This window comes from Rattus norvegicus, chromosome 7 (assembly GCF_036323735.1).
Source record: "Rattus norvegicus strain BN/NHsdMcwi chromosome 7, GRCr8, whole genome shotgun sequence".
Lineage (NCBI taxonomy): Eukaryota > Metazoa > Chordata > Mammalia > Rodentia > Muridae > Rattus > Rattus norvegicus.
The window spans coordinates 16,511,741-16,523,819 of record NC_086025.1 but is presented as its reverse complement, the minus strand read 5'-3'; the positions used below and the strand labels follow the sequence as shown (position 1 = coordinate 16,523,819).

General features: G+C 41.9%; 1 long non-coding RNA gene across 1 annotated transcript in view; it reads left to right on the top strand.

Moving 5' to 3' along the window:
* Positions 1-402: 402 nt before the first annotated feature.
* Positions 403-12,079, top strand: part of LOC120093789 (uncharacterized) — a 30,888-nt gene continuing 19,211 nt past the window's right edge. The window contains exon 1 of the long non-coding RNA XR_010053634.1: positions 403-2,383. This is a non-coding gene — a long non-coding RNA (uncharacterized LOC120093789). The remainder of the gene's footprint in view (positions 2,384-12,079) is intronic.

Below are 12,079 nucleotides of genomic sequence, written 5' to 3'. Positions count from 1 at the left end.
TGTAATCTTTCAGGAGGGGTATTGTGAGAGAGGGGGAACAGAGACAAACACACACATTCACACACAGAAAGAGACAGAGACAGAGACAGAGACACAGAGAAAGAGAGACATGCACACAGGAGTGCCCACACACATGCACACACAGACACAGACACAGACACAGACACAGACACAGACACAGACAGAGACACAGACACACACACAGACACACACACACACACACACAAACACACACACGGGGGGGTGAGGGAGGGAGAGGGAGGAGAGGGAGGAGAGGGAAGAGAGCAGGAGAGGGGGAAAGGGGGAGAGGGGGAGAGGGGGAGAGGGGGACAGGGGGAGAGGGAGAGAGGGGGAGAGGGGGAGAGGGGGAGAGGGGGAGAGGGGGAAAGTGCTTAAGGGAATTAAAGCCAGGACATCCTTCTATTATGCTAGGTAAGAACTCTCTCCTGTGTAGCATCCTCTGTAGTTCCCTTTCCATTTATGTACAAACAGTGTCGCTAAATCGTCAGGGCACCCTTGAACTTTTTGTTTTCTTTGCCTCACAGCCTCTCCTCCCAAGCAGCTGGGGTTAGGAGATTGTACCTCTAAGCCCCACTTCCAGTAGGGTTCTCTTTGAAAAGTCCTTTTCTGTGAGGATCCCTTACCATCTCTCCAGACTGTCTTTTGCTCCCTTTTTCCGAGCATTTAAAAATACCATGCCTAAGAATCTTTTGCAGGGAAGGGGATAGTGAGCTGGGAAGGCCTATTTCTTCATTTCGAGATTCTGGTAATAAACATGTCATAAATATAAATGCCAAACTCCGGAAATGCAGGTGTAGAGCGTCAGATTCTATTTGGACTTAAATGATGTGGTGTTTTGCTCTAATTTCTACCGTGCTCTCCGTTCCTCAAGTCCATGCATTTCCTTAGGGTGCTGCCTTTCCAGAGTACTGGTATGCTGCAGGGTGCTCAGTTCCACATCTGTCTGCACTATTTCAAAGTTTCCCTCCAGCCCACACAACTATGCCTAGAGCTAGAGGTTAGAACCGTCTGTCCATGCTCTTTAACCAACCACTCCAGATAGGTGTGGTGGTTTTTTTTTTTTTTCTCTGTACTAAAATTAGGACAGTCCAGGCCTGTTGTTAGACCATTCACACCACAAAGCAGTCACCAATCAAAGGCCAGCGGAGAATCGGATCTTCACCACTGCAGTTTCCAATTTATTTTCATTTTCCGGACCTTGGAATCCCCCCCCCCCTTTTAAATGGGTGCATCATCCCTAATATTTTTTTATTTTTTATGTTATTATCATTTTATCCAGCATTACTGTATCATTAATGGCAATTTTAAGTCTCTCGTTTTGCCAGTTCAAAAAAAAAAAAAAAGAAAGAAAGAAAGAAAAGAAAAAGAAAAAGAAAAACACGTAATACTTTTCTTCAGTACAAAAGGTAGTCATGACGGAATAAGGCGCTTAAGGGGTTCTGTGATATGAGATTTTCACAGCCTAGCTGGTTTCTGTAAAGTTTACAAGGAAAAGCTCGCATTGCAACTTAAGTGCCACGAGGGGAGAAATATTCCCTTGCGTGTTCACTGCTGTATGTCCCTTGTACCTGATAATTCAGGCACTTATCATCGGAAAGGGAGAAAAAAACGGAAGGAAAAACATAAGTCCTGACGGCTGAAGGGCCAGTCTGTGACTATGTCCTCCAATATGCAACCGGACTCATCTGCTAAATGTGGCTGGCGAAAGGGGTAAAGGGGCAAGGCCAGGCAAGGCCTTCTTTCTAGACGGGCCTGTTATTTTCTCTTTCTACGGGCATTTTGTTACTTTTCAGTTTGGTCGCCGAGCTTTTCAGACAGGATAACCCTATGTATTGCAGGCGCCATTTTGAGGGAATGACCTGAATAAATGGTTTCCTGACAGAACTCTGACCACGGTTCTGCACAGGACTTGTTTCAAAGGGTCTTCAGACACGGTTCTGGGGGGCAGGGGAGTGGCGCAAGTCTGTACATCTGTGAGGCTCCGGCCTAGCTCTGCACTGAGCACTGTTCCTCGCGCATGCCCCATGCGTACCCCTCACATACTCGGGTGGGCGACGTGGGTCCCCAGGCCCCCCGGCGAGGGCCGAGGGCTGCCGCCCACTGGCTGAAGCCCAGGACAAGGCCAGCCACCCACAGTCTTTCCCTAGGGCGAGCCACCCACACCTCAGTGTTTCACAGACTCCCGCCAAGTCTGCTCAGCTGCCTTGGAGGCCCTCGGCTCTCCTTCCACAGCCACCTTGGCTTTTTGCCCGTTGGCGGCCAGGCTGCCACTCCGCAGCTGCCCTGAGAAGCTGCTAACCACATGGCTTCGGTGGTGCCACCTTCGAGTTATTTTTCAACCGGACTTCCAGCCGCCATCATGGTGAGTCGAGGGGAGGTCCCGGGTGACAGTGAAGACCAGCCCTAAGCTGCAGATTCCTTACACGGGGTTGAAATTCGGTTTTTAGGTGTAGCACAAAGAAATGGGGAGAGGGCAAAAGGGGTTCCTTCGAATTGTCCAGTTCCCCCACTGGACAGCCCCAAGGGTTAGGCCTGGAGGGCGGGAGTCGTGGCCTTGCTGACTTTGCGGCCTACACAAGCACTGAGGGGCCCCGGGAAGATGGCGGTCGGCCGGTGGCCAATGGGAGCCCTGGGGACCTCGGGCTGGTCCAGGGTGGGCCATGTGCAGGACCTGGGCATCCTGTGACAGCCCTTTCCCGCCTTTGGGCGGAGGTGCCCAGAGGAGTAAGCCTTGAGTCAGGCCCGCGGCCTCCCACGCCCCACCCTGCCGCACAGGCCCTTGTCTGGAGCAGCTTCCGGGTAGGAGTCAGTGTGGGCTCCTTTGCCAGGTGGCGCCTAAGCTGGCAGCCTCAGAGCCTGTGGACTTTTGGATTAGCTGCTGTGTCTAGGGTGACTCAGCAAGTATGGTTATTGGGAGGCTGGAGGCGGGCCTTCACAGGCTGCCATTGGTCAGGCTCTGTGGACAGTGGTGCCTGAGTGGTGGAGGCAGCTTTGCCTCAGCTGTGTGTTTAACTTCTGGTGTGCATGGGCTGGGGGAGAGCCAGAGGCCTAGCTGGGTTGAGGAAAGGGTGAAGGAGGGGATAGCTAGACAGGACACGTGCTGTACCCCACTACAGGATGCTAGCTTTAGAGCTTCCAGGATAACTTAGGCTACAGTAAGACTCTGCCTCAGAATCAGTACTGTAAACGTTGATGGCCATTTAGTCACAAATCCCTTGTATATTGCATCTTGTTTATAATTTTTTGCACTTTAAAGGTAAAGGAAGAAATTCATACAGTTTATGACAGATGTGAAAATTAAGTTGGACTTTTGTAAACATTTGCAATAATTGTGAATCACAATTGTGAATTATCTATTACAGTAATTAAGATCGCACAATACCGGACAGTTACTCACTACATTAGTGTTTGAAATGTGAGGACTTCAGACTTTATATTAGCTAGTATTTGTGACATACATGGAAATTTGCCTAGTACAGTGATTTAATTGCATTTCAAAAACGTTATCCTAAAATCTTTAATAACAGTATTCTCAGCTTCTAGCACTATTTGTTATGTGGATATTCAAATATAATGGAATATGTTACTGTACATAATAGCAAAGTTTGTGTGTGCTAGCCTCCAAGTTCATTGCTGGTATTCTAATATTTCCCGTTAAGTCATAGCACATTTGGAGATATAATTAATCTGCCTTAAATTTATTACAATTTGTTTTCAGTATGCTATTACAGTCTATTGGTGGGTAAGATTATACTTTTCCACCAGTGTCAGTAGTGGGCATGTAGATGTGTGGAAAATCTCAACTATTGGGGTGAGTGGGGACCAGAGGCCAAGGCAAGAGGATCACTTGAGCCCTTTAGAAATTCAAGTCAACTTTGGCAACATAAGACGTCCTTTAAAATCTGTTGTACTCAAGAAATAGAGGCATGAGTTTGAAGCCAGTCTGGTCTTCATAGCAAGCTTCAGGCCAGCCAGAGTTACATAATAAGGCCCTATCTCTTAAGTTTAAAACTTAACACTTTCTTGAATATCAAAATTTGACTTACAAGTATTTGGTTGTGGAGTGGTTTTGATCATATTTTAAAAGAAGTAACTAAAGCGTTTATCAGTAGTGGGTGTTTTAAATACAACAATATTGAGCATACTGTAGACATTAGGTCTTATTAAAATGGAGTTCTTTGCTTTCTTGGTTTTGAGTGCCACCTACTCAAGGATAAGGACCAGGATATGGTGTGCTTTCTTTAATACAGTTTACACTATTAGGATGAAACCGATTTTATATTTACTCTGGTGAAACAGGTAGTTTAAGCCCAAATCAAGCATCCTATAATATTTACTGCTTTATTTTCATTCTCAGTAAACTTTTCTCAAACATTCATTTTACTTTTGTACACAGAATACATTTAGAAGACATTTGAGATTTTTTTTCTAATTTTTGTAAGCAAGCAAACCACTATTATGAACAATGAAAAGCAAGTTCTCCCAAACAATTATTTTGATCTTTAGTTCTAGAGGTACCCATTACAGGATTTTTCATCATATCCCTGTAGAGGTTTTGGTCCCAGTAATACTTTGTTATGGGAATCCATTGTTATGGAAATATCCCTGGCTGCCTACCACATGCCAGAAGTTTACTTCACTGGTGACATCCAGAAATGTTCTAGACATTTAATAGTACCCCTGCAGTACTGAGAATCGGTGCATTATAACTTATACTCTGGTTAACTGGTGAAATATTACACTTCTAAGTTGAAATATATCCATGTATTATGGTACAGACACCAGTAAAAAGAACCATCAAATGTAAATATATTGTAAATTCATCCATACAAGAATGGGATATTGAGAAATGGAATCCTATAAAAATTAGAGAACTAATGTTTTTTTGTTTTGAGTTTATTTTTGAATAAAAAATTGAGTAGAGATGGATAGATTGTCTATTAGGAAATCAAATCAAGTCAGGTTCTAAATAGTCCAGAAGATGCATAGCATATATAATAGTTCCATTTAGAATAAAACTGAAATTGTAAGATAGTGAAAGAAGGAAAAAATTTAATAATCTTACTCCCTGCCATTTCATTAGCATGAAATAACACAAAGGGGATTTACTGTTCAAAGGAATAAGGTAGTTCTCATGTAGGAAACAAAATAGCAAATATGGCTTTAAGTAGATAAAAGCAAAACATGATTTGACGATTTTTCATTTCTAAAGTTTTTATTAAGTTAATCTTTTAAAAACTAACTGACATTTTTAGCTTCTTAACATGTATGCACACATATAAACAAGTTATGTATTCTGGCTTTTCCTTAATATTATGTTTCATGAATCGATTTTGAGTGGATGTGACATAATAGTTTACTACAATTCAATTCAGTGAATAAAGGCAGCTAAGATAGGAAAATCTAGTGGGGGCGACTTTTCTAACTTCATTGAAACAAATTCAAATACAGCATGCTACTTTATACTTTATAAAATGAGATTAACCAATGTTAGTCATTATCAGAGCAATCTGTCAGAGATACACTCTGGTAAGCATGCTGCTTATGAATTAACTTAGTAAGAGGCATAAATGTAGGTGTTTTGACTAAGTCCATTTCTGTTGTGCTCTGTTGTATTGCCTCTTCCATACACACATTCCCAATAAGTTGTACTTAGAAAAATTCATGTTAACCAATTAAGAATCTACTGTATGTTGATTGAAGAGAGTTTGGATCAAAATCAGGAAAAAACGAGTTGTATGCGTAGAATATCTGAAAATAAAAGATGGTGTTGTTTCTATTAACCACTGAAAATTTCGAGATGGCAGTGGGGCTTATATGGTATTATTCAGGAAACAGCTATTTGAGAACATGCATTAAACATGGTAGTGTTAAGGAATAGGAACAGAATTCATGTATTTCTAAAGTCAGTGGGACATTAATGTGGGAGTGTTAAGATTTATATTAATTTGATAACAGAAGGGCAAAGATAAAAGACTGATTTGAGAATTCGATACTTTTCTGTTTGGGATTTTGAACAGGTGTTTTGTTTACTTTGGAGTTTTAATATGCTTTTGATTTAACATACTCAGTAACATTAAAATTTAATAATTTACTTCTTCCCTTCCAATTTGTAGCCCTTTGAGCTCATTTCACTGTCTGATTTCTCTGGCTAGGACTTCGAGAAGTATATTGAATAAGTAGGGAGACAGTGGGCAGTCTTGTCTAGGCCCTGATTTTAGAGGGATTGCTTCACGTTTCTCTCCATTTAGTTTAATGTTAGCTACTGGCTTGCTCTATATTGCTTTTAATATGTTTAGGTGTGGGCTTTGAATTTCTGATCTTTCCAGGACTTTATTCATGAAGGGGTGTTGAATTTAGTCAAATGCATCTTAGCCGTGAATTGAGTGATCATGCTGTTTTTTCTTTGAGTTTGTTTATATAGTGGGTTACCTTGATGGATTTTCATATATTGCACTATTCCTTCATCCCTGGGATGAAGCATACTTGATCAAGATGGATGATCGTTTTGATGTGTTCTTGGATTTAGCTTGCAAGAATTTTATTGAGTGTTTTTGGGTTGATATTAATAACGGAATTTGGTCTGAAGTTCTCTTTCTTTGTTGGGTCTTTGTGTGCCTTAGGATAAGCATAATTGTGGCTTCATAGAAGGAATTTGATAGTGCTCCATTTGTTTCTATTTTGTGGACTCCAGGGGGCAGTCGATCATCATTTCTTTAATTGATATTTTTAAAAAAATATTTAAAGCACTTTATTTAACAGTGTGGCTAGTAGTCAATCCACAGTGGTGCTTGGTAATCTCACTATAGGAAGTTTGAGCCTTAATTATGTCTTATGGGAAGAAAGGCATTAGAGGTGTAGAGGTTCTTGACACTTAAAGCTCCAGAATCCAGCTGTTACTAATGCAGATACTCACGCAGGGTTGTAGGTATAAATATTGGAAATTTAAGCCGATGAAATAGGAAGATTGCACTAAATTTTACAAGAAGGTTCCCTGAGGGGGTTAATAGGTGTCCTTAGGTAAATTTGGGAAACCTGGGGTCAAGTTAAGTGGATTACTGCTATCTGTCCCAGAGGTCTACCTTCATGAATAGCAGTGTCTCTTTTCCTCTCCTTGTGATCAACTCTGTAAGCACATAGGTTATTGTGTCCTTCTCACTCTGCCCTGAAGACACAGAGCAGGTTGCAGCCTGTCCCTGTCTGTCCAACTGTCCATTCAGTGACTCACACACTATACCCATTTTCATCTCTGGTCCTCCTACGGTACGTTTAGAGTTTGTGGTCCAGCTCTTCCCCTCTCTTTGACCTCCTCTCCATCGCTTGGAGGTCAGCAGCAATGTGAGACCCACTGCAAGTCCTTCCTGGGCTTCTCTTTGAGCTGATGCCCAAGACACTGTGCTGGGAAGCCAGCCCAGGATGCACCCTGGGGTGGGTGTGGCTGGCCCAGAAGGAAGCTTCCCTGAAAGGTGGGAAGACCAAGTGCTGTCTTCTCCAGCATTCACATGGTTAAGGTTGTAATCCCTGATGTGATATCATTTGAGGGAAAGTTAAAGAGGTAAAGAGGGTGGGGCTCTGAGACCTCATGGTGGGACTAATGGCCTGATTTTTAAAAAGAGATCAAAACTCAAAATATATAGTTCTTTGTGAACCTAGCCTTTCACAGCTGAACTATCTCTCCAGCCCTATACTTAACCAAGACGCTATTTGCAATTAATGCCCACTTGTAAGGGGAAATTCAGGTTTCTCCAGTGAGGTGTCACTGGGCATATCAACCACACTTAAGAGCAGGTTCAGGAGTAGTTGTCCAACACAAAACAAACTCAGTGTTGGTATAGTTTCTGTTTTATTTTGGCCATTTTGTCTTGGTTTTGTTTGTTTTGATTTTCATCTTTTTGGGTGTTTCTTTTTGTTTTTCAGAGAGAGGGAGGGATGGAGGGAGGGAGAGAGGGAGGGAGGGGAGGGAGTGAGGGGGGGAAGAAGAGAGAGGAAGAGAGGAATAGCAGTATTAAAAAGAGAATTAGTACCTATAGAAAGTTTAGGGCAGAGGAGGAGCTGGGAAGGGCTAGTATGCTCGCATGGACTGGGAAATATGGGATGGGTACTTGTTATACTGAAGGAGCCTGAAGGCCAGCGTGAGCATTGGTGTGCTGACAGATACCACAGGTAGCCATTTGTCTCTCTGCCTTTCATAGATAGCAATGAGTTTCACAATTCCTGAGGGATGCTGGCTATTATCTAACCACCAGAAACCCTCCTGTAGTCCAGGCTGAGCTCATACCTGGATATTTGGACTGCCTCTTGGAGTCAGTGGAATTGGAGTTTCCTTTGGCTCTGACAGTGAACTTTATTTTAAACATGAATACAGTCAAGTCTTGTTTATCTATTTTGTTTTTGATACTGCAGTTTTGGAGTCACAGACAGGAAAACTGCCACATACAATGTCATGAAAATTTACACCTATGTTTTAATGTGTGAGTTTTATAATGTTAGCTCTTTTTATAACGTAAAAAAAGCTTTATTCATTTTATGAGTACACTGTAGCTGTCTTCAGACACACCAGAAGAGGGCATCAGAGCCCCATTACAGATGATTCTGAGCCACCATGTGTTTCCTGGGAATTGAACTCAGGACCGCTGGAAGAGCAGTCAGTGCTCTCAACCACTGAGGCATCTCTCCAGCCCATAACTTTAGCTCTTAACTTTGACTCAGTTACTTATTCAAGTTAGTTATGTGTTTAAAGTGTGAGGTGTAGGTTACACGGTAAGCAATTTGACTTCATCCAAAAAGATAGCTAGTTTCTTTTCTCACCTTGGTAGTCTATGCCACACATGATGGAAGTCTCGTATTTCAGTAGAAACTGACCACATTTAAAAGGCTACTCATGTGATTCCAAGTGGAGTCTGACCATTCCAGAAAGCCAACTATGTAAACCAGGGGACGATGAGCCACATGGTTCAGTTGATCTAGAGACCAGCTTCCATCATGTTACCAATTAGTCAGTCTTGTGCATGTAATAAAGACCCAGTTCAGACTCTGAAAATAGAAGCTTAGATGTACTCTCTTGCCTGTGTGTGCTCTGTGATTTTTACTCGTTAGTGCCCGGAGTTGTTCATGTGCACTTACAGGAAGAAGAAAAACTCATTTGGAACCTCCTCAGGAAGACTGTCCTGTGTTTTCCTACTTTGGCTGGTTTGGATCTGCACACTTTCTCCATGATAAATAGTGTGATTCAGTGATTATAGTGAAGTGTAAGTATAGCAAATTATGAAAGCGGGATGTGGATTGAGGGAAGACTGTGAACTTGTAGGAGGTATCAGTAGTTAGGCTTCTCATGGGTCTTGTACTTTCTAATCTTGTAGTTGGCTTTGAAAGACGACAGGTAGTGGCAGAAGCAGGGTTTGTGAGCCCAAACCTGACTTGTTAGAGCACGCTAGTGGGAAAAAGAAACACGACCAGGCTGGTTTGGGAAACTTTGATTTCTGGGTGGATGCAGAGTTACTTGTGATGTGGAGGTGCAGTTTTCTGTGTCAGTTACTAGGAGACCTTTCCAGGGCAATTGTAAAGTGATACACCATAGTCCTAAGGAGCTGTCTCACTGCTTGCGTAGGAAATGAAGAGGAACAAGAAAGAAATGGGATGTATAGTCTCTTAGTCATTTTTATCTGTCATAGCTGGTGGATGGAAAGGAAAATGCTGGGGTCAATTCTGATGCTGACTAAGACTTAGCCTCTAGCTACTTTTATGTAAACTTTAATTTAAAATGTAATTTTATCACCCCCTCCCTCCCCTCTCCTTCTTCTAACTCCTCACATGCCCACTTGGTCCATCTCAAATTCACATCCTCTTTTTCTTTAATCAAGATTGTCATATGTATGTACATATGTATGTATAGATAGATAGATAGACATATCTATATATATATCATATGTTATATCATTGATGATTCATATATATGCATATATGATACATAAAACACATAAATATATAAATACAAGTAGCAGAATTGTTTTCTGTTATTTGTATGAATGTTTTCAGGGATAACCACCTGGTATTGGATAACCAATTAGGGTTCTTGTCATGAGGAGGACTATTTTCTCTCACTCTCAGCTTTCCTTAGCTAGCTGTAGTTCCTTGTCTAAGGTTGGTACCTTGTAAGGTTTCCCATGTCTATTGGTCTATTAGCTTGTGGAGCACCCTACAAAGGATGCAGTTGAAATTAAACTAAGAGAAAGGATCTACGTAAGTCTTCATATTGGGCCAATCTTAGGCCTATTCTGGACTAAGAACTTCACGGCCTGTTCTAAAGGAAAATGCACTGTTGAACCCATTGTGAAGAAGCTCAGGATGTTTTACAAGACAGTGGATAAGCAAAGAGGAAAATAAATTTTAAAAATCATCCAGACAGAGTCAAAGGACATTATTAATAAATGGGATGCATAAAGAAACATGACTGGAGCCAAAATCAAAGCCACAGTGCTACAGCTCAGAAGGCAGCTAGACAGAGGCCACCTTCCAGGTCTCCATACAGAAAGGCTCTAAGCAAATTAAGTTAGTTGTTGGTGTTAGGGAGAGAGTCAAAGGACCATCAGATGCAGGTGTACATGAGCCTTCTAACTGGGGCAAACCTCACTCTGTGATGAGCAGGGTAAGTAGTAAGGCTGGAGAATCACGTTACTAGACCAAGTAGCATAATAGGAGTCTAAGTATTTAAAAAACTAAATCCATTTAAACTACCTAAATGAAACAATTAGGTTTCATTCAGATATAAGCAAGAATAACAGGAGATCACGGTAAACCCTAAGCTAACCCTAGCTCTTTCTATTGATTGCATAATGGATATACTAGTTGTTTCCTGTGGCTTCGTCTGTAGTGTAACCATGGATACAAAGGTGGAGCAGCCTGAGTGGAGCTAAGTCACAGTTTGGGAGGGAGTGATAATTGTTGACTTCATGCTTTTCTGTTGTTGTTGTTTTGTTTTTTTTTCTTGAGTAACTTGGGATATGTTTCCTAGTAGGATACAATCACCACTGTAGAGAACACCCACTGTCCATCTTGCAGTTTATAGGATTGTGAAAGAGCAGTGTCTCTCTACTGGGGTAATCATTTTCCTCCAGATAGATCGATAAAGATCTAGAGCTATTTTGTCACAGCTAACGTGAGAGTTGGGCAGTAATAGCTCAGTAAGTAAACACCAGGACACCTTTAAAGACCCTACAGTCCATGGGCTGCTCCTTCCCCTCCGACAAGTACATTTCCAGCTTACATTTTCAAGAGTGAAAAGTTTAACACCCTCCCCAACCTCTGTTACATTGCGGATCTATATACCCAGGGTAAAAACCAAACTGTACAACCAAACCAATGTCTCTCTAGCTGGGTTTCATGCACCAATAAAAAGTGTCAGTTACAGTATCCTCATGCCTACTCTTTCTTCATAACTGACAGTGTATTTACAGAACACCTTCATTGCAAAACCAACTGTTTACATTACTTGCAATATAATGTCAACATGCTAACTATAGCCCTTCTTCAACTGTAGAAACTCAGTCCCTTGGGCCAGGATGGGCTCCTCCACCAACTAAGCAAGGATATTTTTGGGTCTCCCTTGTGGGTGCTGTTGCTGGTAGGCAGTAGGATAAAAAAAATGATACAGAAGCCCAGGAAAGGCATAGAGGGAATCATTAAAATAGTAAAGATCTAGCCATATAAGCAAATTCAGGGATCCAACCCAGTGTTTCTCTTCTTTCCAAGATAGGAGGATGAGAAAAGGAAAATCTACAGTTGCCAAGGCAGGGAGAGCCAGGTGATCTCCAGGCTGTCATCCACAAGTCACCTGACTCTTTATCCTGCTCATCACAGAATGAGGTCTGCCCAGTTAGGTTCATGTTACTCCTGGGACGTGTGGTCAAGCATGGTACACTGTTCTTATAGTTCTATTTTATGGGGAAATTTGGCCCAGAGGAAAATAGAGATATTGTCTGAGTCTACAGGGCAAGATCTGATTCTGAATCCCTTAAGTCTGATTCTTAGATGAAGATCGTTAACCTTGGAGATAGGGAAA